Below are 22,500 nucleotides of genomic sequence, written 5' to 3'. Positions count from 1 at the left end.
TCCTGTGCAAGAGGCATAGTTATTCTATGGCCAGTGTTCGGCGTGTCTGGCTTTGACTTCGAAGGGCCTGGTTCCGATGGAATATCAGTAACCTTAACTGGTGAAGGTAGAGAAGAGGGCACGGTAGTTGTTTACTGCCCTGCAAAATTTGATTCAACTGAGTGCTCACTATTTGTGCCAATGACTCCGTTAGGCTCACGAATAGAGATTCCACAAGTTTCGTCATGGCCTTTTCCACCGTTGAAGTTAATAAATCAGACAACGACGACTGAAGCATCTGGTTTGCCCGGTTGGCAACAGAGGCATAGCCACGTGAGCGCTCAGAAAGAATAGATCGGGCCTCACGCCGGGAGCATCGTTGATGTTCGATGATCTCTAGAAGTTGCAACTCACATTTCCTCATGGGGCAACTTTCATCGTCAGCCGCGTGATTTCCTCTGCATAGATAGCATCTCACCTCTTGGGTTGAAAATTTGTCGGGTTTATGTTGGTCAGTACATGTGCGACACCTCACATCCGATCTACATCTCTTGATACCTCCAGCATTTTTTGCACTGCAGTGGACGAGGGGATAGTGCATCTACACGATAAATTAGTGGCCATGCCTTAATTTCGGTCGGTCGAGCCGTGCCGGCAAAAGTCACAATCACTGATTCTCTGGGGACCTTTTTGTTCTCAACGTTTCGCGAGCATCGAAATACAGAGACTGCTCCTGCGGCCGCAAATATTTCAAGTATTTCGGGTGGTGTAAGGCTCAAGTGCACTCCTCGAACCAGTCCCTTCACACAGGCCAAATGGACAGGTACGAAACAGCACACCGAATTTGAGGCAAACGTTGTGCATTTTAGAAGATCTGTGATGCAGGCCTGGTCTGGCAAGTAGCACAGGATGCCTCCACGCCCAAATTGACGCACCTCAGCAATCATTTGGTAATAATCGGAAATCTTCCGGAGTTCTTCCAGAATTATTTTCGGGTTTTTCATGCGAATAGACTCGCCATTGGTTGGAACCAGGGCCACAGGAACGCTCTTCAGACCACTGCGCAAAAATAGATCAATTGGCAATTCACTGTTAGGAAGAGAAGCCGACCAGGCAGAATATGCCTGGCCGGGAGAGGAAAGAGACATCAGGTTAAAAGGCTTAACAGCACCGCCCCTTCCGGCCGCTCCCCCACAGGAGGAAGCACGAAGGTGCCCTTGAAGTACGCGACTGTCAAAATTTCAGAGACAAAGAAGGACGTCTCCGCTGGCACGGGTTGCTCGTCTTCGTCTTCCTCGTTCACCAGGCTGATAACAGTGGTTCGAAGTAGAGAGCACAAATTCACCCCGCTCGAGCGAATCGCCACTTCTCTCGACGCGTCGTTTCACGAGACAATCGCGCGGGCACTGGACACTCGTCTTCTTCGTTATTGCCTGCAGCATCGAACGTGTGCACGCGGTGTTTTTTTTAATTTTTGGCAAATGTGATACAAGAACACATTTAGCGAGAAAGACGATGAAATTTTGTCATGAAGACACTGATAATCTGCATCTACATCGACAGCCCCACCCCAAACGGTTCAAAGCACTGTCGGGTAGCTGACGCTGCGGGTGCTGTAGAGGGCTCCATGCGTCATGCGCTCTATATATGGGGTGGTCGAATAAAGCTAGGGGGATTCATTCGGTCAACCGGTTTTCGAGTCACTGATGCAGACAAGCCTAACGTCGGTATGCATGTTGCATCGTACATGGCAGCGCATCGTACATTGTGTCAGAAGTGACCACAGTTCGCTCTCGATAATGGAGCATAACGCTGCGCTTGCTGCAGTACCTGGACTCCAACAGCCATCGAGCTTCAAATTGAATGACACAAGTTCATGATCCACCAGGATTGAGCAGTTCGAGGACTATGCCTGTACGCAACAGGAATACACCGAGCTACCGACGAGGTTCGGTACGAACGCTTCTGTATTGCGCGGGTGTTCAAGTTCGTCGCGTGCTGGCGTCTCTCATCTTGACGGCGGAAGAAGCTCTTTCGTACATCGTCGTGAAAGGCAAGTTCGGCTCATATTTTATTTGCCCACTAAATGAAGCTCACGAGAGTTACTGTTTTCTCAAGCGGACACAGCAAGCAGACGACAGCGTTATTGCTTTTTACGCCATGCTAACGAATATGGTCAAAAGATGCAACTACGGCTCAGCGTCCATTTAGGATAGGCTTTTCAATACCTATTTATTGTTGGCTTGTAGACAGCAGATTATAGAACAACTCTGCCGACTTCCGAGTTCACGCTGGACAAAGCGCTCCTGCATGCACGGCTACACGAAGACGCCGAAAGAAAAAAAAACTGGAATGCGAAAACCAGTCATCTGGGCCGGTCACTGTATATGCAGTGAAGTAGACACCAGCGCAAAGAAAGTCACGTAAGCGAGCATCGGTGTCGAGACTGATATCCTTCGTTAACGCGACGCATGGATCATGTCGATTCTGCGGACTAGAGGTACATCAACGAGAATTTCGCCCTGCCAAGAAAGTGGTTTGCAATTTCTGCAAAAAGAAAGGACATTTCAAAGCAGTTTGTGTAGCCAAGCAGCGGTCATTCAGCAGACATTCACTTGCCATCGAGATGCATGCTGTCAGGACCAGTTGTGAAGCAAACGCCAAGTTCGTTTGCATGCTGTCAGGACCAGTTGTGAAGCAAACGCCAAGTTCGTTTGAGTTAACGTGATTGGCGTCCCACTCAAGTTTGAGGTTGACTCACGAGCGGAAGTTATCGTCGTGCCGCGCACTTTTTCTAGTGCACCATCTCGTCTCGAAAAACCGGAGAGTCATCTCAAAGGTCCCGAAATTATTCTTTGAATGTGTCGGACCAATGAAAAGCTACCTTGGAGTGGAAAAGCCGCACCTGGTTAGCATCCCTCGTATACAACCTAAAGGCATCGCAACTGTCGAAACGAGACCCTCGCTAAGAATGAGTGGAGGAAGAACTTTCGAGGCACATTTCTTTCGTTAGACACACCCTTAGAGAGACGCTAAAGAGAAAAGCAATTTCGTAATAATAGACATATCATTTTCTCAATACCAAAAGCATCTTGGCTACTTGGAGAAGGCGCTTGGTAAGCGAAACAAAAACACGCGTTCCAGTCACATGTGGGTGGCCACATCCCCTTGAAGTCATGACGTCATAGATAATGATAACGGCTACCAGGGCCTACGTCGTTCATAAATGGTAAAAGCGAAGGACAGTCAACCACAAAAATTTACGGAGCTTGCGAGCGCGTGGGCAAAAGCCTCTCCGCGACACTTCAGCTACGTCAACGCTGGTCGACAGCGCCATGGCGCCCGACAAGCATCCCTACCTTAACCGTTAGCCTGTCTCTTTCTTGACTGAGCAATTTTCACCTCTCATTTTAACGTGATACGCTTTGTGACGTCTGCGTTTACGTACTTCTCAATCGAGAGGAGTCTGCGTTATCGGTCACAATCACAAAGTGTCATCTAGCCAACGGAACGCCGTTTAAGGTACGCCGTGCAAGCTTTGATCCTGCTGTGAGAATAGGAACGCGACGGCCATACGGCAGGTAAGCGCTTCGCGTGAAAACAATAAACTGAGAATGCGTTGGGCGGCAGTACAAAATTGAAAGGCCAGTGAATAACAAGAAAATACGTTTCCAGCCGGGCACAGTGGTAGACAACAGCATTGCTAGGTGGCATGGACAGGCAGTTTTGCGTAGAGTTACTGTATATTCTACCTAACTGTAGCATAAACAGTACTTGTAGTTTGGCCATGTTCACAAAATTTTGTGTGTATGTAAATTATTCTCTGTCGGAGCCTATCCTCTGTGTGTACATTATTCTCTGTCGGGCTAAAATACAAAAAAAAAACATTTTTAAACCTGTGGCGTTACCACTGACATTTTTGTCTAAAAATCCTGAAGCTAGGTTTTCGACTCTGATTTTTTCATCTGCTAATTAAAATATGCTGATGAAATTAATGACAGTGCAGTTGTCAGAGCATACTTTTTACGTCTAAAGTGACTTACGGTTTTGTGTTAGCGTCTCTTCAATCGAAACCAACAGATAATGAAGTGAAGTAACGTATATAGGACATTAACTCTACTGTTTTGTGTGTGTTGTAGTAATAGTGACATAGATGCGAACATAGTTAAGTGGGCGTACAGGCGATTAGCCACTGGCAGGGACCGAATATGCAACACTATCTTCGTGAAAACCACCTACTTAGAACTGCTTTAAATGAAATTATCCTTTATAATAAATTATTTCTGAATGCTACAATGCTTTAGCGTCAATTCACAGGAAAATTCACCGCAGCTACTCTGAACAAAAGTAGCCCGAACACTTCGCTTATTGAACATCGGGAATCGCAACACGTCCCAAGATGTTGTCTTTCCTTTACCAGTATTTGGCCTTACCTGACGGGAGGAAGGGACCTTCCCATCTTCGCTAGGGAGAGCGAGCAGTTGGAGAGCACGCTGCGGGCTGGCGATAAACTACCACTTGCCATCTTGTGCTTTCTGCCATGATTCTTCATTGCCGCATCTTGCGAGATCGCTTCTCGTGATTCTTCACTCCCTCTGTTAATGTGATGGCTGCCGCGAAACCAAAGACGCTGCGACAAACAGTAAAGATACCGGTAACAAACACAGTCGAAAGTGTAGAATTAAAAAACTACCATGGTTGCTGCGTACCGAATGTCAAGAAGCACTAAGAGTACGATATTATGCCGACATTAGCACCAAGGCTCACGAGTGGCGTCCAGCACCCGGTGAGTGCGCACATCTGCGTGCGAAGATATGAAGCGCTGTTTACATATATAGCATATTTTCGCGCGTAAAAACCACCCCACCCACCTACCTCTAAGGTAAGTATATAATAATTGTTAAAAAATAAGATCCCCGTGTGCGGCCATGAAGCCACCTTTTTGGCATTATTGACAAGCAGTACCACGAAGCCAACGGGCGTACCGAAAGTGGCGTTAGAAACATGAATAATTTAGGGAACATTGTAAGTCGAGTTGTAGAACATGTCAAACTGGTTTATATTTTTTGAGAGTTTCGTATACCATGAAATTGTATTCCATATAAACGTTTCAAATAATTTTCTTATTCACAATGGGGATGTTGTTCCACAAGCTGGCTTCACGAAACTGCTTAAAAATAATGCAAAGAAAGCAGCTTACAACACACACTCACACAAAAAAAACATTCTTTTCTTGTTGTTATTAGTTATGTGCGGTTCGTTGTTAGCCATGGGAGTTATACGCAGGGCTCGTTGTAGGTCAGAAAAATTGGTTTTAATTCGAGTGGACTCGAGTGGACTCTGAGGGTTTTACCTCGAGTGGACTCGATCACTCACATTGTTCGTGAAGAAGTCCAGCAAGCGTTGGAAATTCCCGAACCTTCAGCGCAGTTTAATACGGAGGCTAGGAACTACGTTGCTGCAGTGCGTCGGAGTGCTCTCGCACCACGCCCACATCAAGACACCGTACCACCACAGTTTCAGCGCCAGACACCACCACCACCAGCACCAACGCCATACCACCCACTTGAAGGCCGGCGCAACGCACCGAGGAAGACAGACGTATGCCCCCCTCTCCCCCTCCCCTTATCACTGCCCACTCTGCTACCACTATAGGGAAGCTGGCCACACTTACCGCCGCTGCCAGTAACAACATAAGGGACTGCAAGGCTTCGCCGTCAATGCACAACGACCGCAGCCAGGAGAACGGCCACGTGACATCACCGACTACCTGACAGGAACGCAATGGACACCACGAAGTCCTTCCCGTTCACCGTTGCCCAGCTGCCGCATGTCACCGCAACACCAGCAGTACTCTGGCCTAACGCGGGGCCGCTCTCCTAGCCCATATCCGGAAAACTTAGGCCTGCAACCGATGGAGGTGCGGTTGCTGTGCGACGAACTACCCAAGATCCTCCGACGACGATGACGCTGTGACAAAGGTTTCGCAATATGACAACAACAAGGCAAAGTCCTGACGACAAAGCCTCACTTACCGAAGGTGACCTAAAGACGCAACATGCAAGCAGTGGGACAAGCCAACGCAGTCGTGACCCAACGCCACCGCCTAACTGCAACGCGAGACGGGGTACTAGTGACCTCGGCGTTCTTATCGATGGCCCTCGTGTGACTGCTCTCGTCAATACTGGAGCCGACTAATTCGTGATCAGTGGATTGTTCGCTGCGAAGTTGTAGAAAGTTAGGAGAGCCTATGAAGGCCCTGAAATCCGCACAGCCGGAGGTCAGCTTGTAACGACGGCTGGAATTCTCGCAGCGAGAGTCCCCATTAACGGCCGTATATATATCCCACGGACTTCGTAGTCCGACAGCGTTTCTTGAGAGATGTGATCCTTGGCATGGACTTCTTATGCCTCCATGGTGATGCCATAAATATGAGAAGAAAGTCGATAACGTTATCCACCGAAGGAGCACTACCACGACACACGCCTTCAGGCAACCACGCCTTCAATGTACTGGAAAAACAAGCCGACATTCCGCCTCGCTTCATTGTCTATATTTATATCGCACTCTGAAATCACCTGACTTGGAAGGCGTCGTTGAAGGCAGTCAGCATCTGTTGGTCACCCGTATTATTTGCGTCTCAAAATTAATTGTCGAGCTGCGGAGAGGCAAAGCAACGGTTACACTCACGAATTTCAGCAATGACTACAAACACGTGAACAAAGAAACGGCGGTCGCATACGTCATATAATTGGTGAAAGCCACCGTTACTTTCACCCTCACCGATTCGGCGGAATTTTCACATTGAAACCAAGCCCTTCCCTCAGCTTTCCACGTCAATCGCACCCTTCTGAACATGAACAAGAACAGCTCAGGACCCTGCTTGCTTGCTTGCTTGCTTGCTTGCTTGCTTGCTTGCTTGCTTGCTTGTTCCTTTCTTTTGTGGCTCTCACCCACTAAGGGGGATTGGCCAAGAAGCCGGTGGTTAATGCAAGTAAATACCTATAGATTTTCTAGATTAGGGAAATATGATTACTGTGTTTTGACTGTGAAATTAATTTGGCGCAATGTCAGAAAAAAAGGAAAAAAAAGGGGGGGGGAGAAATAATAGAATTTGTTGAATATCTGTGGTGGAATCGTTATATGAAATTCTCCTGAAAGTTGAATCATTGCAGTGTATCAGCTAAATAATAAGTGGTAGTGTGACTAGTAAAATTTGAGAGCTGATCGCTGACTCAGCAAGGTAATCTTCTTGTGTTATATATGAATTCGCAGAGAGCCCCGCAGATGTTCCTGTCGCTGTGTTCCAATGAAGTGGCCCCAAAAGACAAAATATTGGGAGTATTAGGTGATATTCCTAATTTTCTGTATAAATATTCGAAGCAGTTTTTTCTTTGATTTTTGAATCGGTGACATGTGATAAGAAAATGGTCGATATGTTCAGGTTCGTTACAGCTTGAGCACAGAGGTTATGGCACCAGACCAGACCTGTTTAAGTAGAAATTAAGAGGTGGTACACGGCAACGTAATTTTGTTACCAAGACTTCCAATTTACGCGTAGAACACCATTTATTATTCCATGTGAAGTGCAGGTGTGAGAAATTGGGATTCGGTATCATGGTTTTTGATTAGTCTTTAAGAAGGGAAAGTTTTCTAAACCTCGCTGCTGTTACATAAGCTGTAGGAGGCATGATTGGCACAATCGGAAGATCCAGAGATGTTCGCGCAAGTTTGTCAGCCATCTCGTTTATAAATATACTGCGATGGCCTGGCACCCATATCATTCGCACTAGACGAATGTTTGCTGGGATTAATGATTTAAAAGTCTCCAGTACTGCTCATGTCGACGACGATGATAAGAATGAACACACGGAATACGAGTCAATCACTATCACAGCTGTCGATTGAGTCGCAGGAAGTTTACGAATAGCTAGTATAACGGCCATTAATTCCGCTTCAAATATTGGTGTGTAATCTGGGAGGCGTAATGAAAATGACCAGAACAATGAGAGAGAAATAATACCCACACCTGCCTTCTCGCCACTCATAGATGCATCCGTTGCAATTACTGTATGTGTACCTAATTGAGAAAGGTGTTGTTCTAATAAACCAATCAAATATTTAGAAGGCAAGTGTTTAGCGTTCATGGGGAAGATATCATCAAATTTTATTTGCACTTGGCCGATTGGTTTGACAGATGGTGTGATCTCGAATATATTAAAATTTAAAGCATCTAGAAGTGTTTGAACAAATAGCACTTGGGGTTTATATACACGGGACCAATGCTCATTAAAAAAGACACCAGGCTCGGCAAAGAATACAAATTGTCGCCTTCTTAAAGTGGATTCAGAAAATTTTAAATAGGTGTTTACTGTTAAAATACGAAATCTGCAAGCAAGGGTGGGTATCCGAGCTTCTTGATACAAAACATTGTTAGCTGTGAATTTTGGCACACAAACAACTACGTATGGCTACGTAGACCCTGCTCCTGCAATACGAAGATTCCTCTTCCTCGTCGTCGAAAATTCAGCAGACCCCAACCGCGAGGTATCGCATCATAAACAAGGAAACTGCCAGACCACATTGTAAGACTCCGTACAAGGTTTCGACGAGATAACGCGAGGCCTAAAGAGACAAGGTGATGAAATGCTACGGAATGACATCATCCAGCCATCTAAGAGTCTACGGGCGTCTGCTGTGGTGTTAGTGAAGAAGAAGGAAAGAATCTTGTGTTTCTGCCTCGATTATTGCCACCTGAACAATATCACAAAAAAACATGTGTATCCTATCGCACGAATAGACTGCATAACGCGAAGTACTTTGCGTCGATGGACGTCAATACTGGCTATTTTCAAATCAAAAGTTGGACTAACCCTGAAACCAGAAAAGATTCGCCTACGAGGAGCTCTTGTTTTTGGGCAACGTGATTAGGAAGTCTGGAGTCCATCACCGACTTCCCGCCACCTACTGACAAGAGGGCAGTGCGCCGATTTCTGGGCCTGTGCGCCTGTTACAGGCGGTTCGTCAAAAACTTCACCCGCCTTGCCGATCCACTCAATAAACATACCAGTGCCGACCTAGACTTCGAGTGGCAAATCACGCAGGAAGAAGCTTTTCAGGAATTTAAACAACACATCCAGACGCCTCCGTTACTTGCCCATTTCGACCAATTCACCGAGACAGAAATACACACAGATGCAAGCAGCGTAGGTCTCGGTGCCATTCTTGTGCAAAGGGCTCACTGACTGAAAATGGTTATTAGTTACCCCAACCGATCGCTATCCGAAGCAGAAGCCAATTATTCCACAACAGAAAAGGAGTACCTCGCCATTATTTGGGCTACGTTATCACTTTGCCCCTACCTCTATGGTAGGCCCTTCAAAGTTGTGAGCGACCACTACGCCTTATGTTGGCTAGCTACCTTGAAGTACCCTTCAGCTCGCCTCGCACTATGCAGACTGAGACTTATAAAACTATGACATTACCGTCGTTAACAAGTCCGGCAGAAAACACTCCAATGCCGACTGCCTCTCTATAGTGCGGCTGTCAGCCCACCACCACCCGACGACCCGAATGACGACTACTTCTTGGGAACGATAACTGCCGACGACTTCGCTGAATGACAGCGGGCCGACTCGGAACTTAGGTCCCTAATAGAATACTTAGACGGAAGGACCGCCGCTCTATTCCAAAGGTATTCAAGCACGCACTTGCGTCTTTCTTCATGCAAAGCGGTCTTCTTCACGAGAAGAACTCTTCACTTTTTCGAGCCAAGTACCTCCGTATGGTGCTTTCAGCCCTACGACCAGAATTCCTGTAGGCTCTGCATGACGATCCGACGGCAGGGCACCTCTGTGTATCTCGCACGCTCGCAAGGATACAAGGAAGGTACTACTAGCCACGTCTTACCACCGACTTACTCGTTATGTGAGGACATGCCGGGACTGCCAGCGACGCAAGACACCGCCGACAAGGCCAGGGGGATATACGCAGCTCACTGAACCACCTCGCCGATCATTCCAGTAGATCAGTTTAGAACTTCTGGGGCCGTTTCTGACGTCAGCTTTGGCAAACTAGTAAATCGTGGTAGCTACCGACTGCCTCACCCCCTACGCCGAGACAAAAACTCCGCACAGAGGCAGTGCATCCGAGCAAGCTAAGTTGATTGTAGATAACACTGTCCTACGTCACGGCACCCAGGAAGTCCTCATCACCGGCAGAGGAACGGCATTTACGTCGACCTAACTCAAGCGATCTTGCATGCAGCCAGACAAGGCGCCGCCGGACGTCAGCGCACCACCCACAGACCAACAGCCTTACCGAGCGGCTAAACAGACCATCGCTGACATGCTGGCAATGCACGTCGATGTCGAACACAAGACGTGGTACGCCATTGTTCCTTACGTGACTTTCGCAAAGAATTGGCGGTGCAGGAGGCGACGCAGCCCCGCCGCGGTAGTCTAGTGGCTAAGGTACTCGGCTGCTGACCCGCAGGGCGTGGGTTCGCATCCCGGCTGCGGCGGCTGCATTTCCGATGGAGGCGGAAATGTTGTAGGCCCGTGTGCTCAGATTTGAGTGCACGTTAAAGAACCCCAGGTGGTCAAAATTTCCGGAGCCCTCCACTACGGCGTCTCTCATAATCATATATTGGTTTTGAGACGTTAAACCCCACATATCAATCAATCAAGGAGGCGACGCAGATATCTCCATACAAATTGGTCTACGGAAAGAGCCTGGAAACGACACTCGACGCCATGTTACCCAACGTGACCGACGAGAGTACCTTCAGCACGCTGAAGAAGCCCGAAAACTCATCCGCCTCCGTATCAAGAACCAACACACGACCGACAGCCATTGTTACAGTCTTCGACAACGCTTCGTGGAATACCAACCCGGTGAACCCGGGAAGCTGATACGCCGATGAGGACTCAGCGAATAGCTTCTGCGACGCTACTTCGGACCGTATGGTTCGACGTTTCGGCCCACTTCATTACGAGGTTATCCCCGACGGAATCACGAACTCTCAACGACGTCGATTATGACATGAGTCGTTCATGTCGCGCCTCAAGCCGTTTTATGCCGGTTAACGAACTGAAAAACTGTATTGTGTATTTGTAATATTGCTGTATCGTACTTTATTGCTTGTACTTCCTGCAATACTGTTGTACTTTCATTTTCTGTTACAGCATCGGGACGATGGGTTTTTCAGAGCGGGGGCAATGCCACGTTCTTTTCTCAAGCATTGTTATAGCCACGTTACACTACGTTTAGCACAAAGCCCCGCCTACGATGTTCGAGAAGCTTCGAGGCTTTAGTAGATCGTTTTGTTTAGATTACGCCTACTTCGTGCACATTACAAATTTTTCTTGAAGCTACGTCACCGCTTGCGATAACTCAAGAATACTCGTTCGTAAGGGTATAAATGCCGACGCGCTTCGCCGCTTGCCAGTTGATGGACAAACAACGCTATGTCCACGGCTATCAGTTCCAGTGTCCTGCTGTAATATGATTTTCCTTTTGCGGGGCTAGAGTTCTGCCCGAATAAACTGCTTAATTTTGACCTGAAGTATGCTCCCTTCGTCAACGTCACGACGCCATGACTATATATATATATATATATTGTTACGAATAAATATAGCACCTGGTACTTCATAAACTCTTTATTGAGGGCGAACTTGTGCCCGTAAACTCAAAGCTAAAAATGGTCAGCCAAGAATGCCTCTTGCTCGCTGACTCCAACTTCATCGGTCTCTTCCTCTGGCCCTCTAGTCTCGTGCCGGTACCGTGGCGCAGCATCGTGGCACGTGCAGGATGGCGTTCCATGGCGCGGCTTTCTTGCTACTTGCTTGATGGCTTTTACGAACGCGAATTGTGGCAGCGTCTTCTGTGATGTTCGAGCTGTGGCATTAGTCCCCCTCCTAGCACGCATCGCCCCGATGCGTAGAGCCGGCTGACAGTTTCTAAACAACAGGACTTGTCCTTGTGTTAGACGACGTGAGTTAGTTTACTTGTTGAGTTCCTGTCGTAGTAGGGTTTCATTCGTACTACATGTACAACTTCCGGGAGATTCCGGCGTCGTGTTGTGCATACTTGACCTTCAGGGATCACTTCGTAGTTTAATGGGCCTAGCTGACGAAGAACCCTGTAAGGGCCAAAATAGCGCCGCATAAGCTTTTCTGATAGGCCACGTGCACATACAGGCGTCCAGACCCACACTCGGTCTCCAGGGGAGTACTGAACAACCCTTCGTCTTAGATTGTAACGGTGCGCGTCGACGTCCTGCGGTTGAATGATGCGGCTCCGTGCTAGTTGTCGCGCCTCTTCTGCCCTTTCTACATATTCACTTATGTCAGGGTCCTCTTCATTCGTGCTGTTGACAGGCAGCATCGCGTCTAGTGTCGTTATTACTGTCTGACCATAAACAAGTTCAAATGGCGTGAAGTGGGTTGTCTCTTGTACTGCGGTATTGTATGCAAATGTAGCATACGGTAATATGGTGTCCCAAGTCCGATGCTCGACGTCCACATACATCGCGATCATGTGAGCAAGCGTCCTGTTCAGCCTTTCAGTTAACCCGTTAGTTTGCGGATGGTATGCGGTAGTTCTTCTGTGGTCGGTGTGCGTTAGCTTTATGACAGAATGTACTAGCCTGGCAGTGAACGCAGTTGCTTTGTCAGTTTTAAGGACTTTAGGGGCGCCATGTCGCAGCACTATCTGGGTCACAAAAAACTGAGCCACTTCATTTGCCGTTCCTTTTGTGAGAGAAGACGTCTCGCTATACCGGGTCACGTAGTCGGTTGCTACAACTATCCAGCGCTTCCCAAACGATGACATGGGAATTGGTCCTAGCAAATCCATTCCGACCTGCTCAAACGAGATTTTCGGTGGCTCTATTGGTTTCGAAAACCTGCTGGTTTTAGGAATGGTACTTTGCGTCTTTGGCATTCTCGACAAGATCTTACGTAATGCTGTACTGAATCCATCAAGTTTGTCCAGTAATATCTCTGCCGGATTCTTGCCAAAGTCCTACTAATGCCCAAGTGACCTTCCGATGGGTCATCATGACACGCTTCTAAAATTTCCGCTCGTAGTGATGATGGCATTAGCAGTAAGAACGTTTCACCGGTGTGTTGAAAGTTTCTCTTGTAGAGAACGTTGTTGCGGAGGACGTAGGAACGTAGTCCACGGACGAAAACTCATGGTACTTCGACTTGCTGCCCCTCTAAGTATTGAATAAGCAGAAGTAATGCTGGGTCCATTCGCTGATTATGAGCCATCTCCGACACATTCAGAGCTCCAAGAAACGCGGAGTCTTGTTCATGCTCAGGAGACGAGGTCTGGACTGGTGCTCGTGACAAGCAGTCCGCGTCATTGTGCTTGTGGCCAGACTTGTAGACTACGGTGATATCATATTCTTGTAGGCGCAGGCTCCATCTAGCAAGTCTTCTGGAAGGATTCTTGAGGTTCGCAAGCCAGCACAATGAATGATGGTCACTGATGGTTCGGAATGGTCTACCGTATAAAAATGAACGGAACTTACTGATGTCCCGTATAACTGCGAGATATTCCTTTTCTGTCGCTGAATAATTATACTCTGCTTTCGACAGAGTGCGGCTTGCATAAGCAATAACTTTTTCTTTCTCGTTCTGCCATTGAACAAAAATAGCACCGAGGCCAACGTTGCTGGCGTCTGTGTGAAAGTCTGTTTTGGCATCTTCGTCAAAATGAGCGAGTATGGGAGGTGACTGCAAACGCCGTCGTAACTCAGAGAAGGCGTCTTCTTGCTCTTGGTGCCAGATAATTGGTACACCTTCCTTCGTAAGCCGTGTCAGTGGTTCCGCAATCTTGGAGAACTTTTCAACGAAGCGTCTATAGTAGGCACAAAGCCCCAGGAAATGTCGCATAGCTTTTTTGTCTCTTGACCTTGGGAAATTTTCAACCGCAGTGATTTTATCCGGATCTGGGCGGACACCATGAGAACTGACAATATGCCCGAGGAACCGAAGCTCCCGGAATCCAAAGTGGCACTTTTCGGGTTTGATCGTAAGTGCAGCCATACGAATAGCGTCCACGTTCTCAATCTCTGTACGTGCTGCTCGAACGTAGTGGAAAAAATTACTACGTCATTAGATAGACAAGGCATGACTGCCATTTGAGGCCGGAGAGCACAGTGTCCATCATCCTCTGGAAGGTAGCGGGAGCAGAACACAAACCAAATGGGAGTACTTTGAACTCGTAGAGTCCGTCGGGTGTCAAAAACGCCGTCTTTTCCCGATCTCGTTCGTCGACTTCTATTTGCCAGTACCCGCTCTTTAGATCCAACGATGAAAAAAAGTGAGCAGTGCGCAGTTTATCCAACTTAACGTCGACTCGTGGGAGTGGGTACACGTCTCGCTTCGTGACGAGGTTGAGTTTTCTGTAATCAACACAGGACCGCATGTTGTTGTCCTTCTTCTTCACCAGTACTACCGGCGATGCTCATGGGCTTTTGGAGGGCTGTATGACACCGTCGTCGAGCATCTCCTGTAATTGCTTCTTTATCGCCTCCCTTTCTTTCGGGGCTACTCGGTATGGATGCTGACATACTGGTCTAACATGCCCTTCGATTACAATGCGGTGCTTTGGTACAGGTGTACGTCTGACTTTCGATGAAGAGGAAAAACACTCTGCGAATTCCTCGATCAACTCCACAATCTGGTATTTCTGCAGAGATGAAAGCTCTCGGTCAATATCTATTTTTTCGAGGACACTGTCCACTGTTGAGGGCATTGTGGGTACTTTTCCTATGATGCAAACATCTGAGACTTGTACGTAGTCATGAAGTGATGCTATGGCTGCTCCCTTCGCCACATGCTGTACCTCGTTGGTAAAGTTAGTCAATAGCACATCAGTATATCCGTTCCGCAGGTTCACTAGACCTCTCACCACGCGTATCCCCCTTGTGAGTAGCAGTTTTGATATTTCCATCAGCTAGTCTGGCATATTCACAAAAAACGTCGCTTTTCACAAAAACTGTCAGGCTGCTACGTGGCGGCACTGTCACACCTTCATTCACAATACGAAGACACGAAACAATTGGTTTGGTTGTTCCGCATGACACACGGCAACAGCGTTCTCTGTAGAGAAAGAAACTTGAGATTTCTGCAAGTCAATGATGGCACTGTTCGCTTGCAGGAAGTCCATGCCCAGAATTGCCTCACGGGAACATTCGGGGAGAACAATAAAACTGCAGACGTACACATGGCCTCTTATTCCCACTCTCGCTGTGCACATTCCTATAGGGCTGACTAAATGCCCTCCGGCGGTGCGTATCTGCGGTCCGGTCTAATGAGGGAGCACTTTCTTCAGCTTCTTTGCGAGCATGCTACTTATTACTGAGTAGTCTGCACCTGTGTCTATTAACGCTATGGTTTTGACGTCGTCGATTCTGACTTGTAGCTCGGATGTCACGTCACCATTACTGCGCTTGTCCGTCATTGCGTCAGTGTCGTCGTCTGATCCGGTGCGCGATGGAGGGTTTTCAGTTTTCCGAAAATCAGCGGCCCTGCCTCCACAGGTCGCTGGTTCTAGTTTTCCCGCCGAGGGCTTTATGAACGACGCCTCGGGAAAGTAGATGATGGGTGTGGACTCGGCAACCTATATCGCATTGGTGCAATCGAACGCGATTCATGTCGTTGAGTGTTTGGATATGCATAGCGCGAAGATAAATATTCTTCGATTTCGTAAGGGCGCTCACCGTTTCGAGAGCAGGGTGCATTCACTGGGAAGCCACGTAGCCCGACCCGACGGTAGTGGCATGTCCGATGAAGATGACCTGCCTCCCCACAGTGGTAGCAGAGGGGCCGCCGGTCTGCCGTGCACGATACATCACTTTTGCGGAGTCTCGCTTCTGGCATCGGTGGTGGCGTACTGCGAGGAAAGGTCGGTGGCATAACGGGAGCTTGTGCAAAGCTTGGGTGCCTCATGTCTTGCCGTACGACTTGCGCGTACGACAGCTGTGGCTGAAGTTCCAGTGGCGTGTGGTGTGGCACCTGAGACTGCGGTTGAATAATTGCTTGCTGCACTTCTTTACATACAACGTCCGCAATTGAGGGCATCGCTGGAGGACTTTGGGGGAGTTGCAGTTTCTGGAGCTCCTCCTTAACAATAGCCCTCACCATTTCCCGGAGGACGTCAACGTTGGTGGGGAGGGTTGTTGACTCCGCCCTGACTGAAGAGACGCTGAAGTCTCTATTGTACAGTCGCGCACGTTGTTGTAGTGTCCTTTCCATGGTCGTTGCCTCGGACCGGAACTCCGCCACAGTTCGCGGTGGATCACGCACCAGGCCTGCAAAAATCTTTTCTTTTACTTCGCGCATTAGGTGCCGCAACTTCTTCTCCTCGGCCATGTTTTGGTCGGCTTGGCGGAAGAGCCGCGACATGTCTTTTATGTACATGGCCACGCTCTCGTTATTCCGCTGGTTCCTTGCCTGAAGAGCAGCCTCTGCCTTCTCTTTGCGGTCCGTGTTTGGATAGGTTGCGATTAGCTCTCGTTGGAAGTCATCCCACGACAGCAAGGACGCTTCGTGGTTCCCAAACCACGTATGTGCCGAATCTTGCAGGGCGACGTAAACGTAACGAAGTTTTCGGGCTTCGTCCCAACCATTCAATCGTACAACGCGCTTGAAGCCTTCAAGCCAGTCCTCGGCATCTTCGAAGGTCTCACCGTGGAAGACCTCTGGTGTACGTGGCGAATCCACAATGAGGTGAGATGGAGATGGCATCGACTGGGTGGGTGGCCATCGCAGTGACGCTTGTGCTTGAGGTCTCGACAGGTCTTGATGGGTAAATAAGGGGGCCAAACTCGGGCTGCTAACCACGTAGTCAGCGACTTGTGCGTTGGTGCACAGGTGTCAATTCTGCTGGCTCCAATCTTCTGGGATCTAGGCTTCTGTCCCTTGCCTGTGGTGGGCTTGGAATCATACCCAGCACGTCCACCAGATTGTTACGAATAAATATAGCACCTGGTACTATATAAACTCTTTATTTAGGCCGAACTTGTGCCCGTAAACTCAAAGCTAAAAATGGTCAGCCAAGAATGCCTCTTGCTCACTGACTCCAACTTTGTCGGTCTCTTCCTCTGCCCCTCTAGTCTCGTGCCGGTCCCGTGGCGTAGCATCGTGGCGCGTGCAGGACAGCATTCCATGGCGCGGCTTTCTTGCTATTTGCTTGGCGGCTTTTACGAACGCGAATTGTGGCAGCGTCTTCTGCAATGTTCGAGCTGTGGCAATATATATATATATATATATATATATATATATATATATATATATATATATATATATATATTCTGTAAGATGGTGTCCAGTACCCTCAAGACTCTTCTTTATTGTCTCGAGTATGTGCCCCACAACCTAAACTGGAATGGTGATGATGAGTATGTACAAATGAAAAGATGGAACGAGTAATGATGCTCCCACTTATTTTCCCCGCAAACTTGAGCAGCCGGCACGGTCGAGACTGAAGCGGGAAAGGTACGGAGAACAAAGGGTTTAAAGCGTGAAACGTGAACTATCTCGGATGCACGGTAACGACGGTCCGAGGAAGCCTCGACGGGAGTGACAAGGTAATTGACAGGGGATGTTCGTTCACTAACAACGTAAGGTCCGAGAAAGCGTGACTGAAACTTTTCACACAATCCGGGTGTACGAACAGGCGTCCAAAGTAGTACTTCATCTCCAGGACGGAAGGTGACGTCTCGACGAGAGCTGTCATAGCGTTGCTTGCGGTCTAGTTGACTGGCCTCCGTGTTGAGTTGAGCACGTTTCCGTGCGTCAGCGAGCCTGGAGATGAAATTTTCTGTCGTAGTCGTGGACGTTTTTTTCGTTACATTGAAGAAAGAGGCGTCAATAGTGAATGTCGGCGCACGACCATAGACGAGGAAGAAAGGTGAATACCCGGTGGTTCGTTGAACAGCGGTGTTGTGTGCCAACGTTACGAACGGCAAGATTTGGTCCCAGTTATTGTGGTTCTGTCCGAAGTACATGGATATCATGTCGATTAGAGTCTGGTGGAATCGCTCTGTCAGGCCATTTGTCTGCGGGTGGTAAGCGGATGTGGTCTTATGAACTGTGCCACAAGTTTTTAGAATTTCTTCAAGAATTGTCGACATGAAGGCCTTGCCCCGGTCACTCAACGACGTGCAAGGTGCACCATGACGCATTACAATGGCTTCTAAAAAAAGGCGGCAACGTCTGAGGCGGAGCTAGTGCATAGAGGAGTGGTCTCCGCGTATCGTGTGAGGTGGTCGACGGCTGTGACTATCCAGCGGTGGCCCGCTGGCGTTACGGGAAGTGGTCCGACGAGGTCTATTCCGACAACGACAAAAGGTGTATCGGGACATGAAATGGGTTGTAATAATCCAGCAGGAGTAGAAGTTGGTTGTTTCCGTCGTTGACACAGTGCACAAGAAGCGACATAATTAGCCACAAAGGTAGAAAGACCAGGCCAGAGGAAACGGCTCCTAACGCGTTTGTAGGTCTTCTGAAATCCCAAGTGTCCAGCAGATGGGTCATCGTGGAGTGCTTCGAGAACTTGTTTTCGCAGTGAACGGGGAAGTACTGGCACCCTCCGATGTTCATCCGCATTGTAAGTATAGCGCTGCAGGACATTGTTGTCTAGCTTGAACTGCCATAGCTGACGACGTAGTCTGGCATTAGGTGGAGAAGGCGAGTCATTCAAGTACCCAATGATGCGGTTACAGTATGGGTCGTCACGTAGGCACGCGGCAAACTGAGCGCTGCTGTTTAAAAATAGTGACCCAGCAACTGCCAGGGGTGATAACGTGCGTGCAGAGGAAGCCGCTCGATCACCTGAGGGGCATCGAGGATGCGTGGTTGGAGATGAAAGTGGCAGAGGGCAGCGAGAGAGAGCGTCGGCATCCTGATGCTGTTTTCCAGACCTGTACACAACGTCAAAAGTGTACTCTTGCAAACGGAGTATCCAGCGACCGACTCCATCTGCGCAACGAAAGAGAGGGCCATCGTATGGCGTCCTAAATTTTTTCAAGCGGGCACAAAAGTCTGCACGAATTACGGAAAGTGACGCGCCTGTGTCTACTAGTGCCTCTGTCTGTTTACCTTCAACATACACCAATAAAACATTTGATGGGCGGTCTGGAGGAGTTTGACGCAGTTCGAAAGATGCAGCTTTCCCTCCCAAAGCTGCACTGTTTAGTTTTCCAGTTGGCGGTCGGGAATCGAAGTAGAAGGTCGAAGTGGAGAGGAGAAACGCCGCATCGGTGAAGGTGAGCGGCGAAGTGAGAAACGGGAACTGCCAACTGAGGCAAAGTTCTGCGGAGGCGGCGACCGGCGTGTGCTGTTCTGATACAGTCGGTGATAGGGTGGTCCAGTTGGGTAGAATTCGTCCCGTTCATAGTCACCGTAGCTTCATCTTTCGTCTTGTTGACGGCGTCAGCCAAACCTTGAAATATAACCACGGATGCCGCAATAAAAGCAAGGCGGTCGTGTAGTGCGCGAGGTGTTGTAAGGCTGGGAAGATGGTCGCGGTGCGAGCGAGTTGAGCGAACCATGCACATCGGGCGCTGGTAGCTGCATTGGGCTGTGCTGGGGTGCAGGTGTCCTAGCAGCAACCTGAGCATAAGTTGGAATGGCCACAGGATATGAACTCGGAACAGGTGTGACAGTCATCGAGGCCAGGCTTTGGTGGGGCGCAGGCGTCGTTACAGCAACGTGAGCATAACTTGGCATGGGCATGGCATGTGAGCTCGGAACTGGTGTGCCTGCGATCAAGGCCAGTTCCTCCCTCACGATGTCGCGTAAACTGGTAGCAGGTGGCGTCGTTCGAATATCAAGGTGGCGAGGTGAAGCCTGCGCATGAAGTTCCTCACGGATGACAGAGCGGATCAATGCACGCAGTTCTGTTGTGTCATGACTCAAGCTGAGATCAGGCATATCAGGTAGCACCCGAGTGGTTTGAAGCTCCTCGAGGCGCTGACAGGTAGCTACAACATCGGCTATGATCTGGGGATTCTGCACCACAAGCGCGTTAAAAGTGACAGTCGCAATGCCTTTTAGCAGGTGGCGCACACGGTCGTTTTCCGCCATATGGTTGTCGATGCGGCGGCAAAGGGCGAGAACATCTTCAATGTAAGAAGAGTAAGACTCGCCGGGGCGTTGAACGCGTGCACCAAGCCGTTCCTTGGCGATATCCGAGCGCACTGACGGGTTGGCGAAAATCTGGCGGAGTTGGCGCGTAAAGGCGGGCCATGTAAAAAAATCTGTAGCGTGGTTCAAAAACCACGTTTTTGCGACGCCACTCAGGTAGAATGCAACGTGGGTGAGTTTCGCAGGCTCATCCCAGTTGTTGATGGCACTCACGCGGTCATACTCCTCGAGCCAGTCTTCCACGTCCTCACCCGGAAGCCCTGCGAACAGCGGAGGATCCTTTTGAGGGCTGGTGACCAGGTGAGAAGGGTTTCTTGGCGGTGGGAGCGGTGGCGCAGCTGCTGCGCTGGGCTGGTCGGCTTGCGACATTACTGAACTCAGGTTGTTTGAGCGGCGGCCGGAACGGAGCTCCAGGGATGTGTTCTAGAAGACGCTGGGGTTGTCCGAGAGCGCGAGAGGACGCAAGAATAAGGCAGCACTCTCCACCACTTGTAAGATGGCGTCCTGTTCCCTCAAGACTCTTCTTTATTGTCTCGAGTATGTGCCCCACAACCTAAACTGGAGTGGTGATCATGAGTATGTACAGATGGAAAGATGGAACGAGTAATGATGCTCACAATATATATATATATATATATATATATATATATATATATATATATATATATATATATATATATATATATATATATATATATATATATATATATATATATATATATCCACAGGAACGCTCATATGCATTAAATGTAGATTAGAGCGGCTGAAAGCAGTCATTTATTAATCTTGTCTTGAAAAATCACATAAAAATTGCGCAATGTGAAGTTTCACCAAAATAACTGCTACAGAGGCGCCTGCTCACGTTTCACGAATACAGCACTTCTCTTGCACTCAGCGCGTTCTCATGACAGCATGAGTCCCTCAGGAAACCCACACACGGCAAGGATGTTACGCCGTAATCTCATGCAACAATTTGAACGTGACGCGCTCGTTATACACGTGTTGAGGCGTGCTCGGCATGACTTCAAAATGCCCGTCTAGCAAAAATACATTTGTAGCGTGTACGTGGCCGGTGCAATAAGCTTCAATGTGACTGCAAGCAATATATGGTGATGATTATTGTCGACTGTGCCGAGTATCACTTGCGATGCGACTGTTGTGACCATAGTCCCAGCGCCCAGCACAGGATTTCTGATCTCGATAAGCAAAGTTTTAATTTGAAGCCGTAGTGCCTTTTCACTTTTGTGTGCTCTGACAAATGGGGCCTCTTGTATACGAGAATTGGGTAATCAGGTGTTAAATATACAATTTATGGCCTTAACTTCTTAAAGTTAGTGTTCAATTGAAATTGACGAGCTCATTGCCAGATTAGCATATTTTTGGAACATTATTAGGTAAGGAGCGTTATGCACCATGTTCTGGTTGATGTGGCATTTTGCTGTGTAGTAATTGCGCTAAAGGCGTAGTCCACCCAACCCCTTATTCAAACCTCACTCAGGGGCACTCTAATAAAAAGGCGGCTCTGTGTTCTCTCGGTCTCACACTTGTGTGGCCTTTCGAGCTCTTTACGACTACCTTGTTCTCCTCATGTTAACTCAAGGGCAGTCGAAAAACGATGCTGAAATAAGTGAATAAGCATCGACCATATTCGAAAAGTGTGAAAGACGCACTGATAAGTGCTCAAGTGCCAAATGACATGCGAAAAGTAGACTAGGACAAGTGCGTAATGTCTACCAAATGGCTTCATTTAGTGTATACCACTGTTTTTTATCTTTGATGTTCCTAAGTACAGGCTGGTCTACTGAGAAAAAAACACGTTGCTGCACCACCTGTATACGTGCACAATGACCAAACTTGGGTACAAGGAGGCAGGAAAAAATAATTCACCGGAAGGAACTAGACAGTGCGCATGTGCTTTCTCCTATACTATCATGTACCCATGTGCTTTTTCGCAGACTTTAATATGGTTCAACAACTTTTGAAAGCTCAAAAACCTAGCCCACATTAGCTTTTTTCAAACCTATTGAAGTGTTTCCTGGCATTTTCAATTAAAAAAGTTTCATCACTTTATATGCTTGTGGATGGTTACCTTTTGCTATAAAGGTTTCTCTGTTACTTGAAAAAATACCGTGACCTATGCGATAGAAGTTACCGTATTAAAAGGTAATGCATAACCTTTCAATTTGACAGATACGAACCTTGGAAGAGTATGCTCCTACTAGATGATACGTGGTTAGGTGTGTGACGTCGCAACCACTTGGATAACTACGCACGCGAGCAAAGCACAGCATTAGTACAGCATTTTATTAGTACAGCAAGTTGGTGGGGAAGGGAACGGATGGTGAGAAGGAAAGTT

Source organism: Rhipicephalus microplus, chromosome X, assembly GCF_043290135.1.
Source record: "Rhipicephalus microplus isolate Deutch F79 chromosome X, USDA_Rmic, whole genome shotgun sequence".
Classification (NCBI taxonomy): Eukaryota; Metazoa; Arthropoda; class Arachnida; order Ixodida; family Ixodidae; genus Rhipicephalus; species Rhipicephalus microplus.
Note: the sequence above shows the minus strand (reverse complement) of the source record.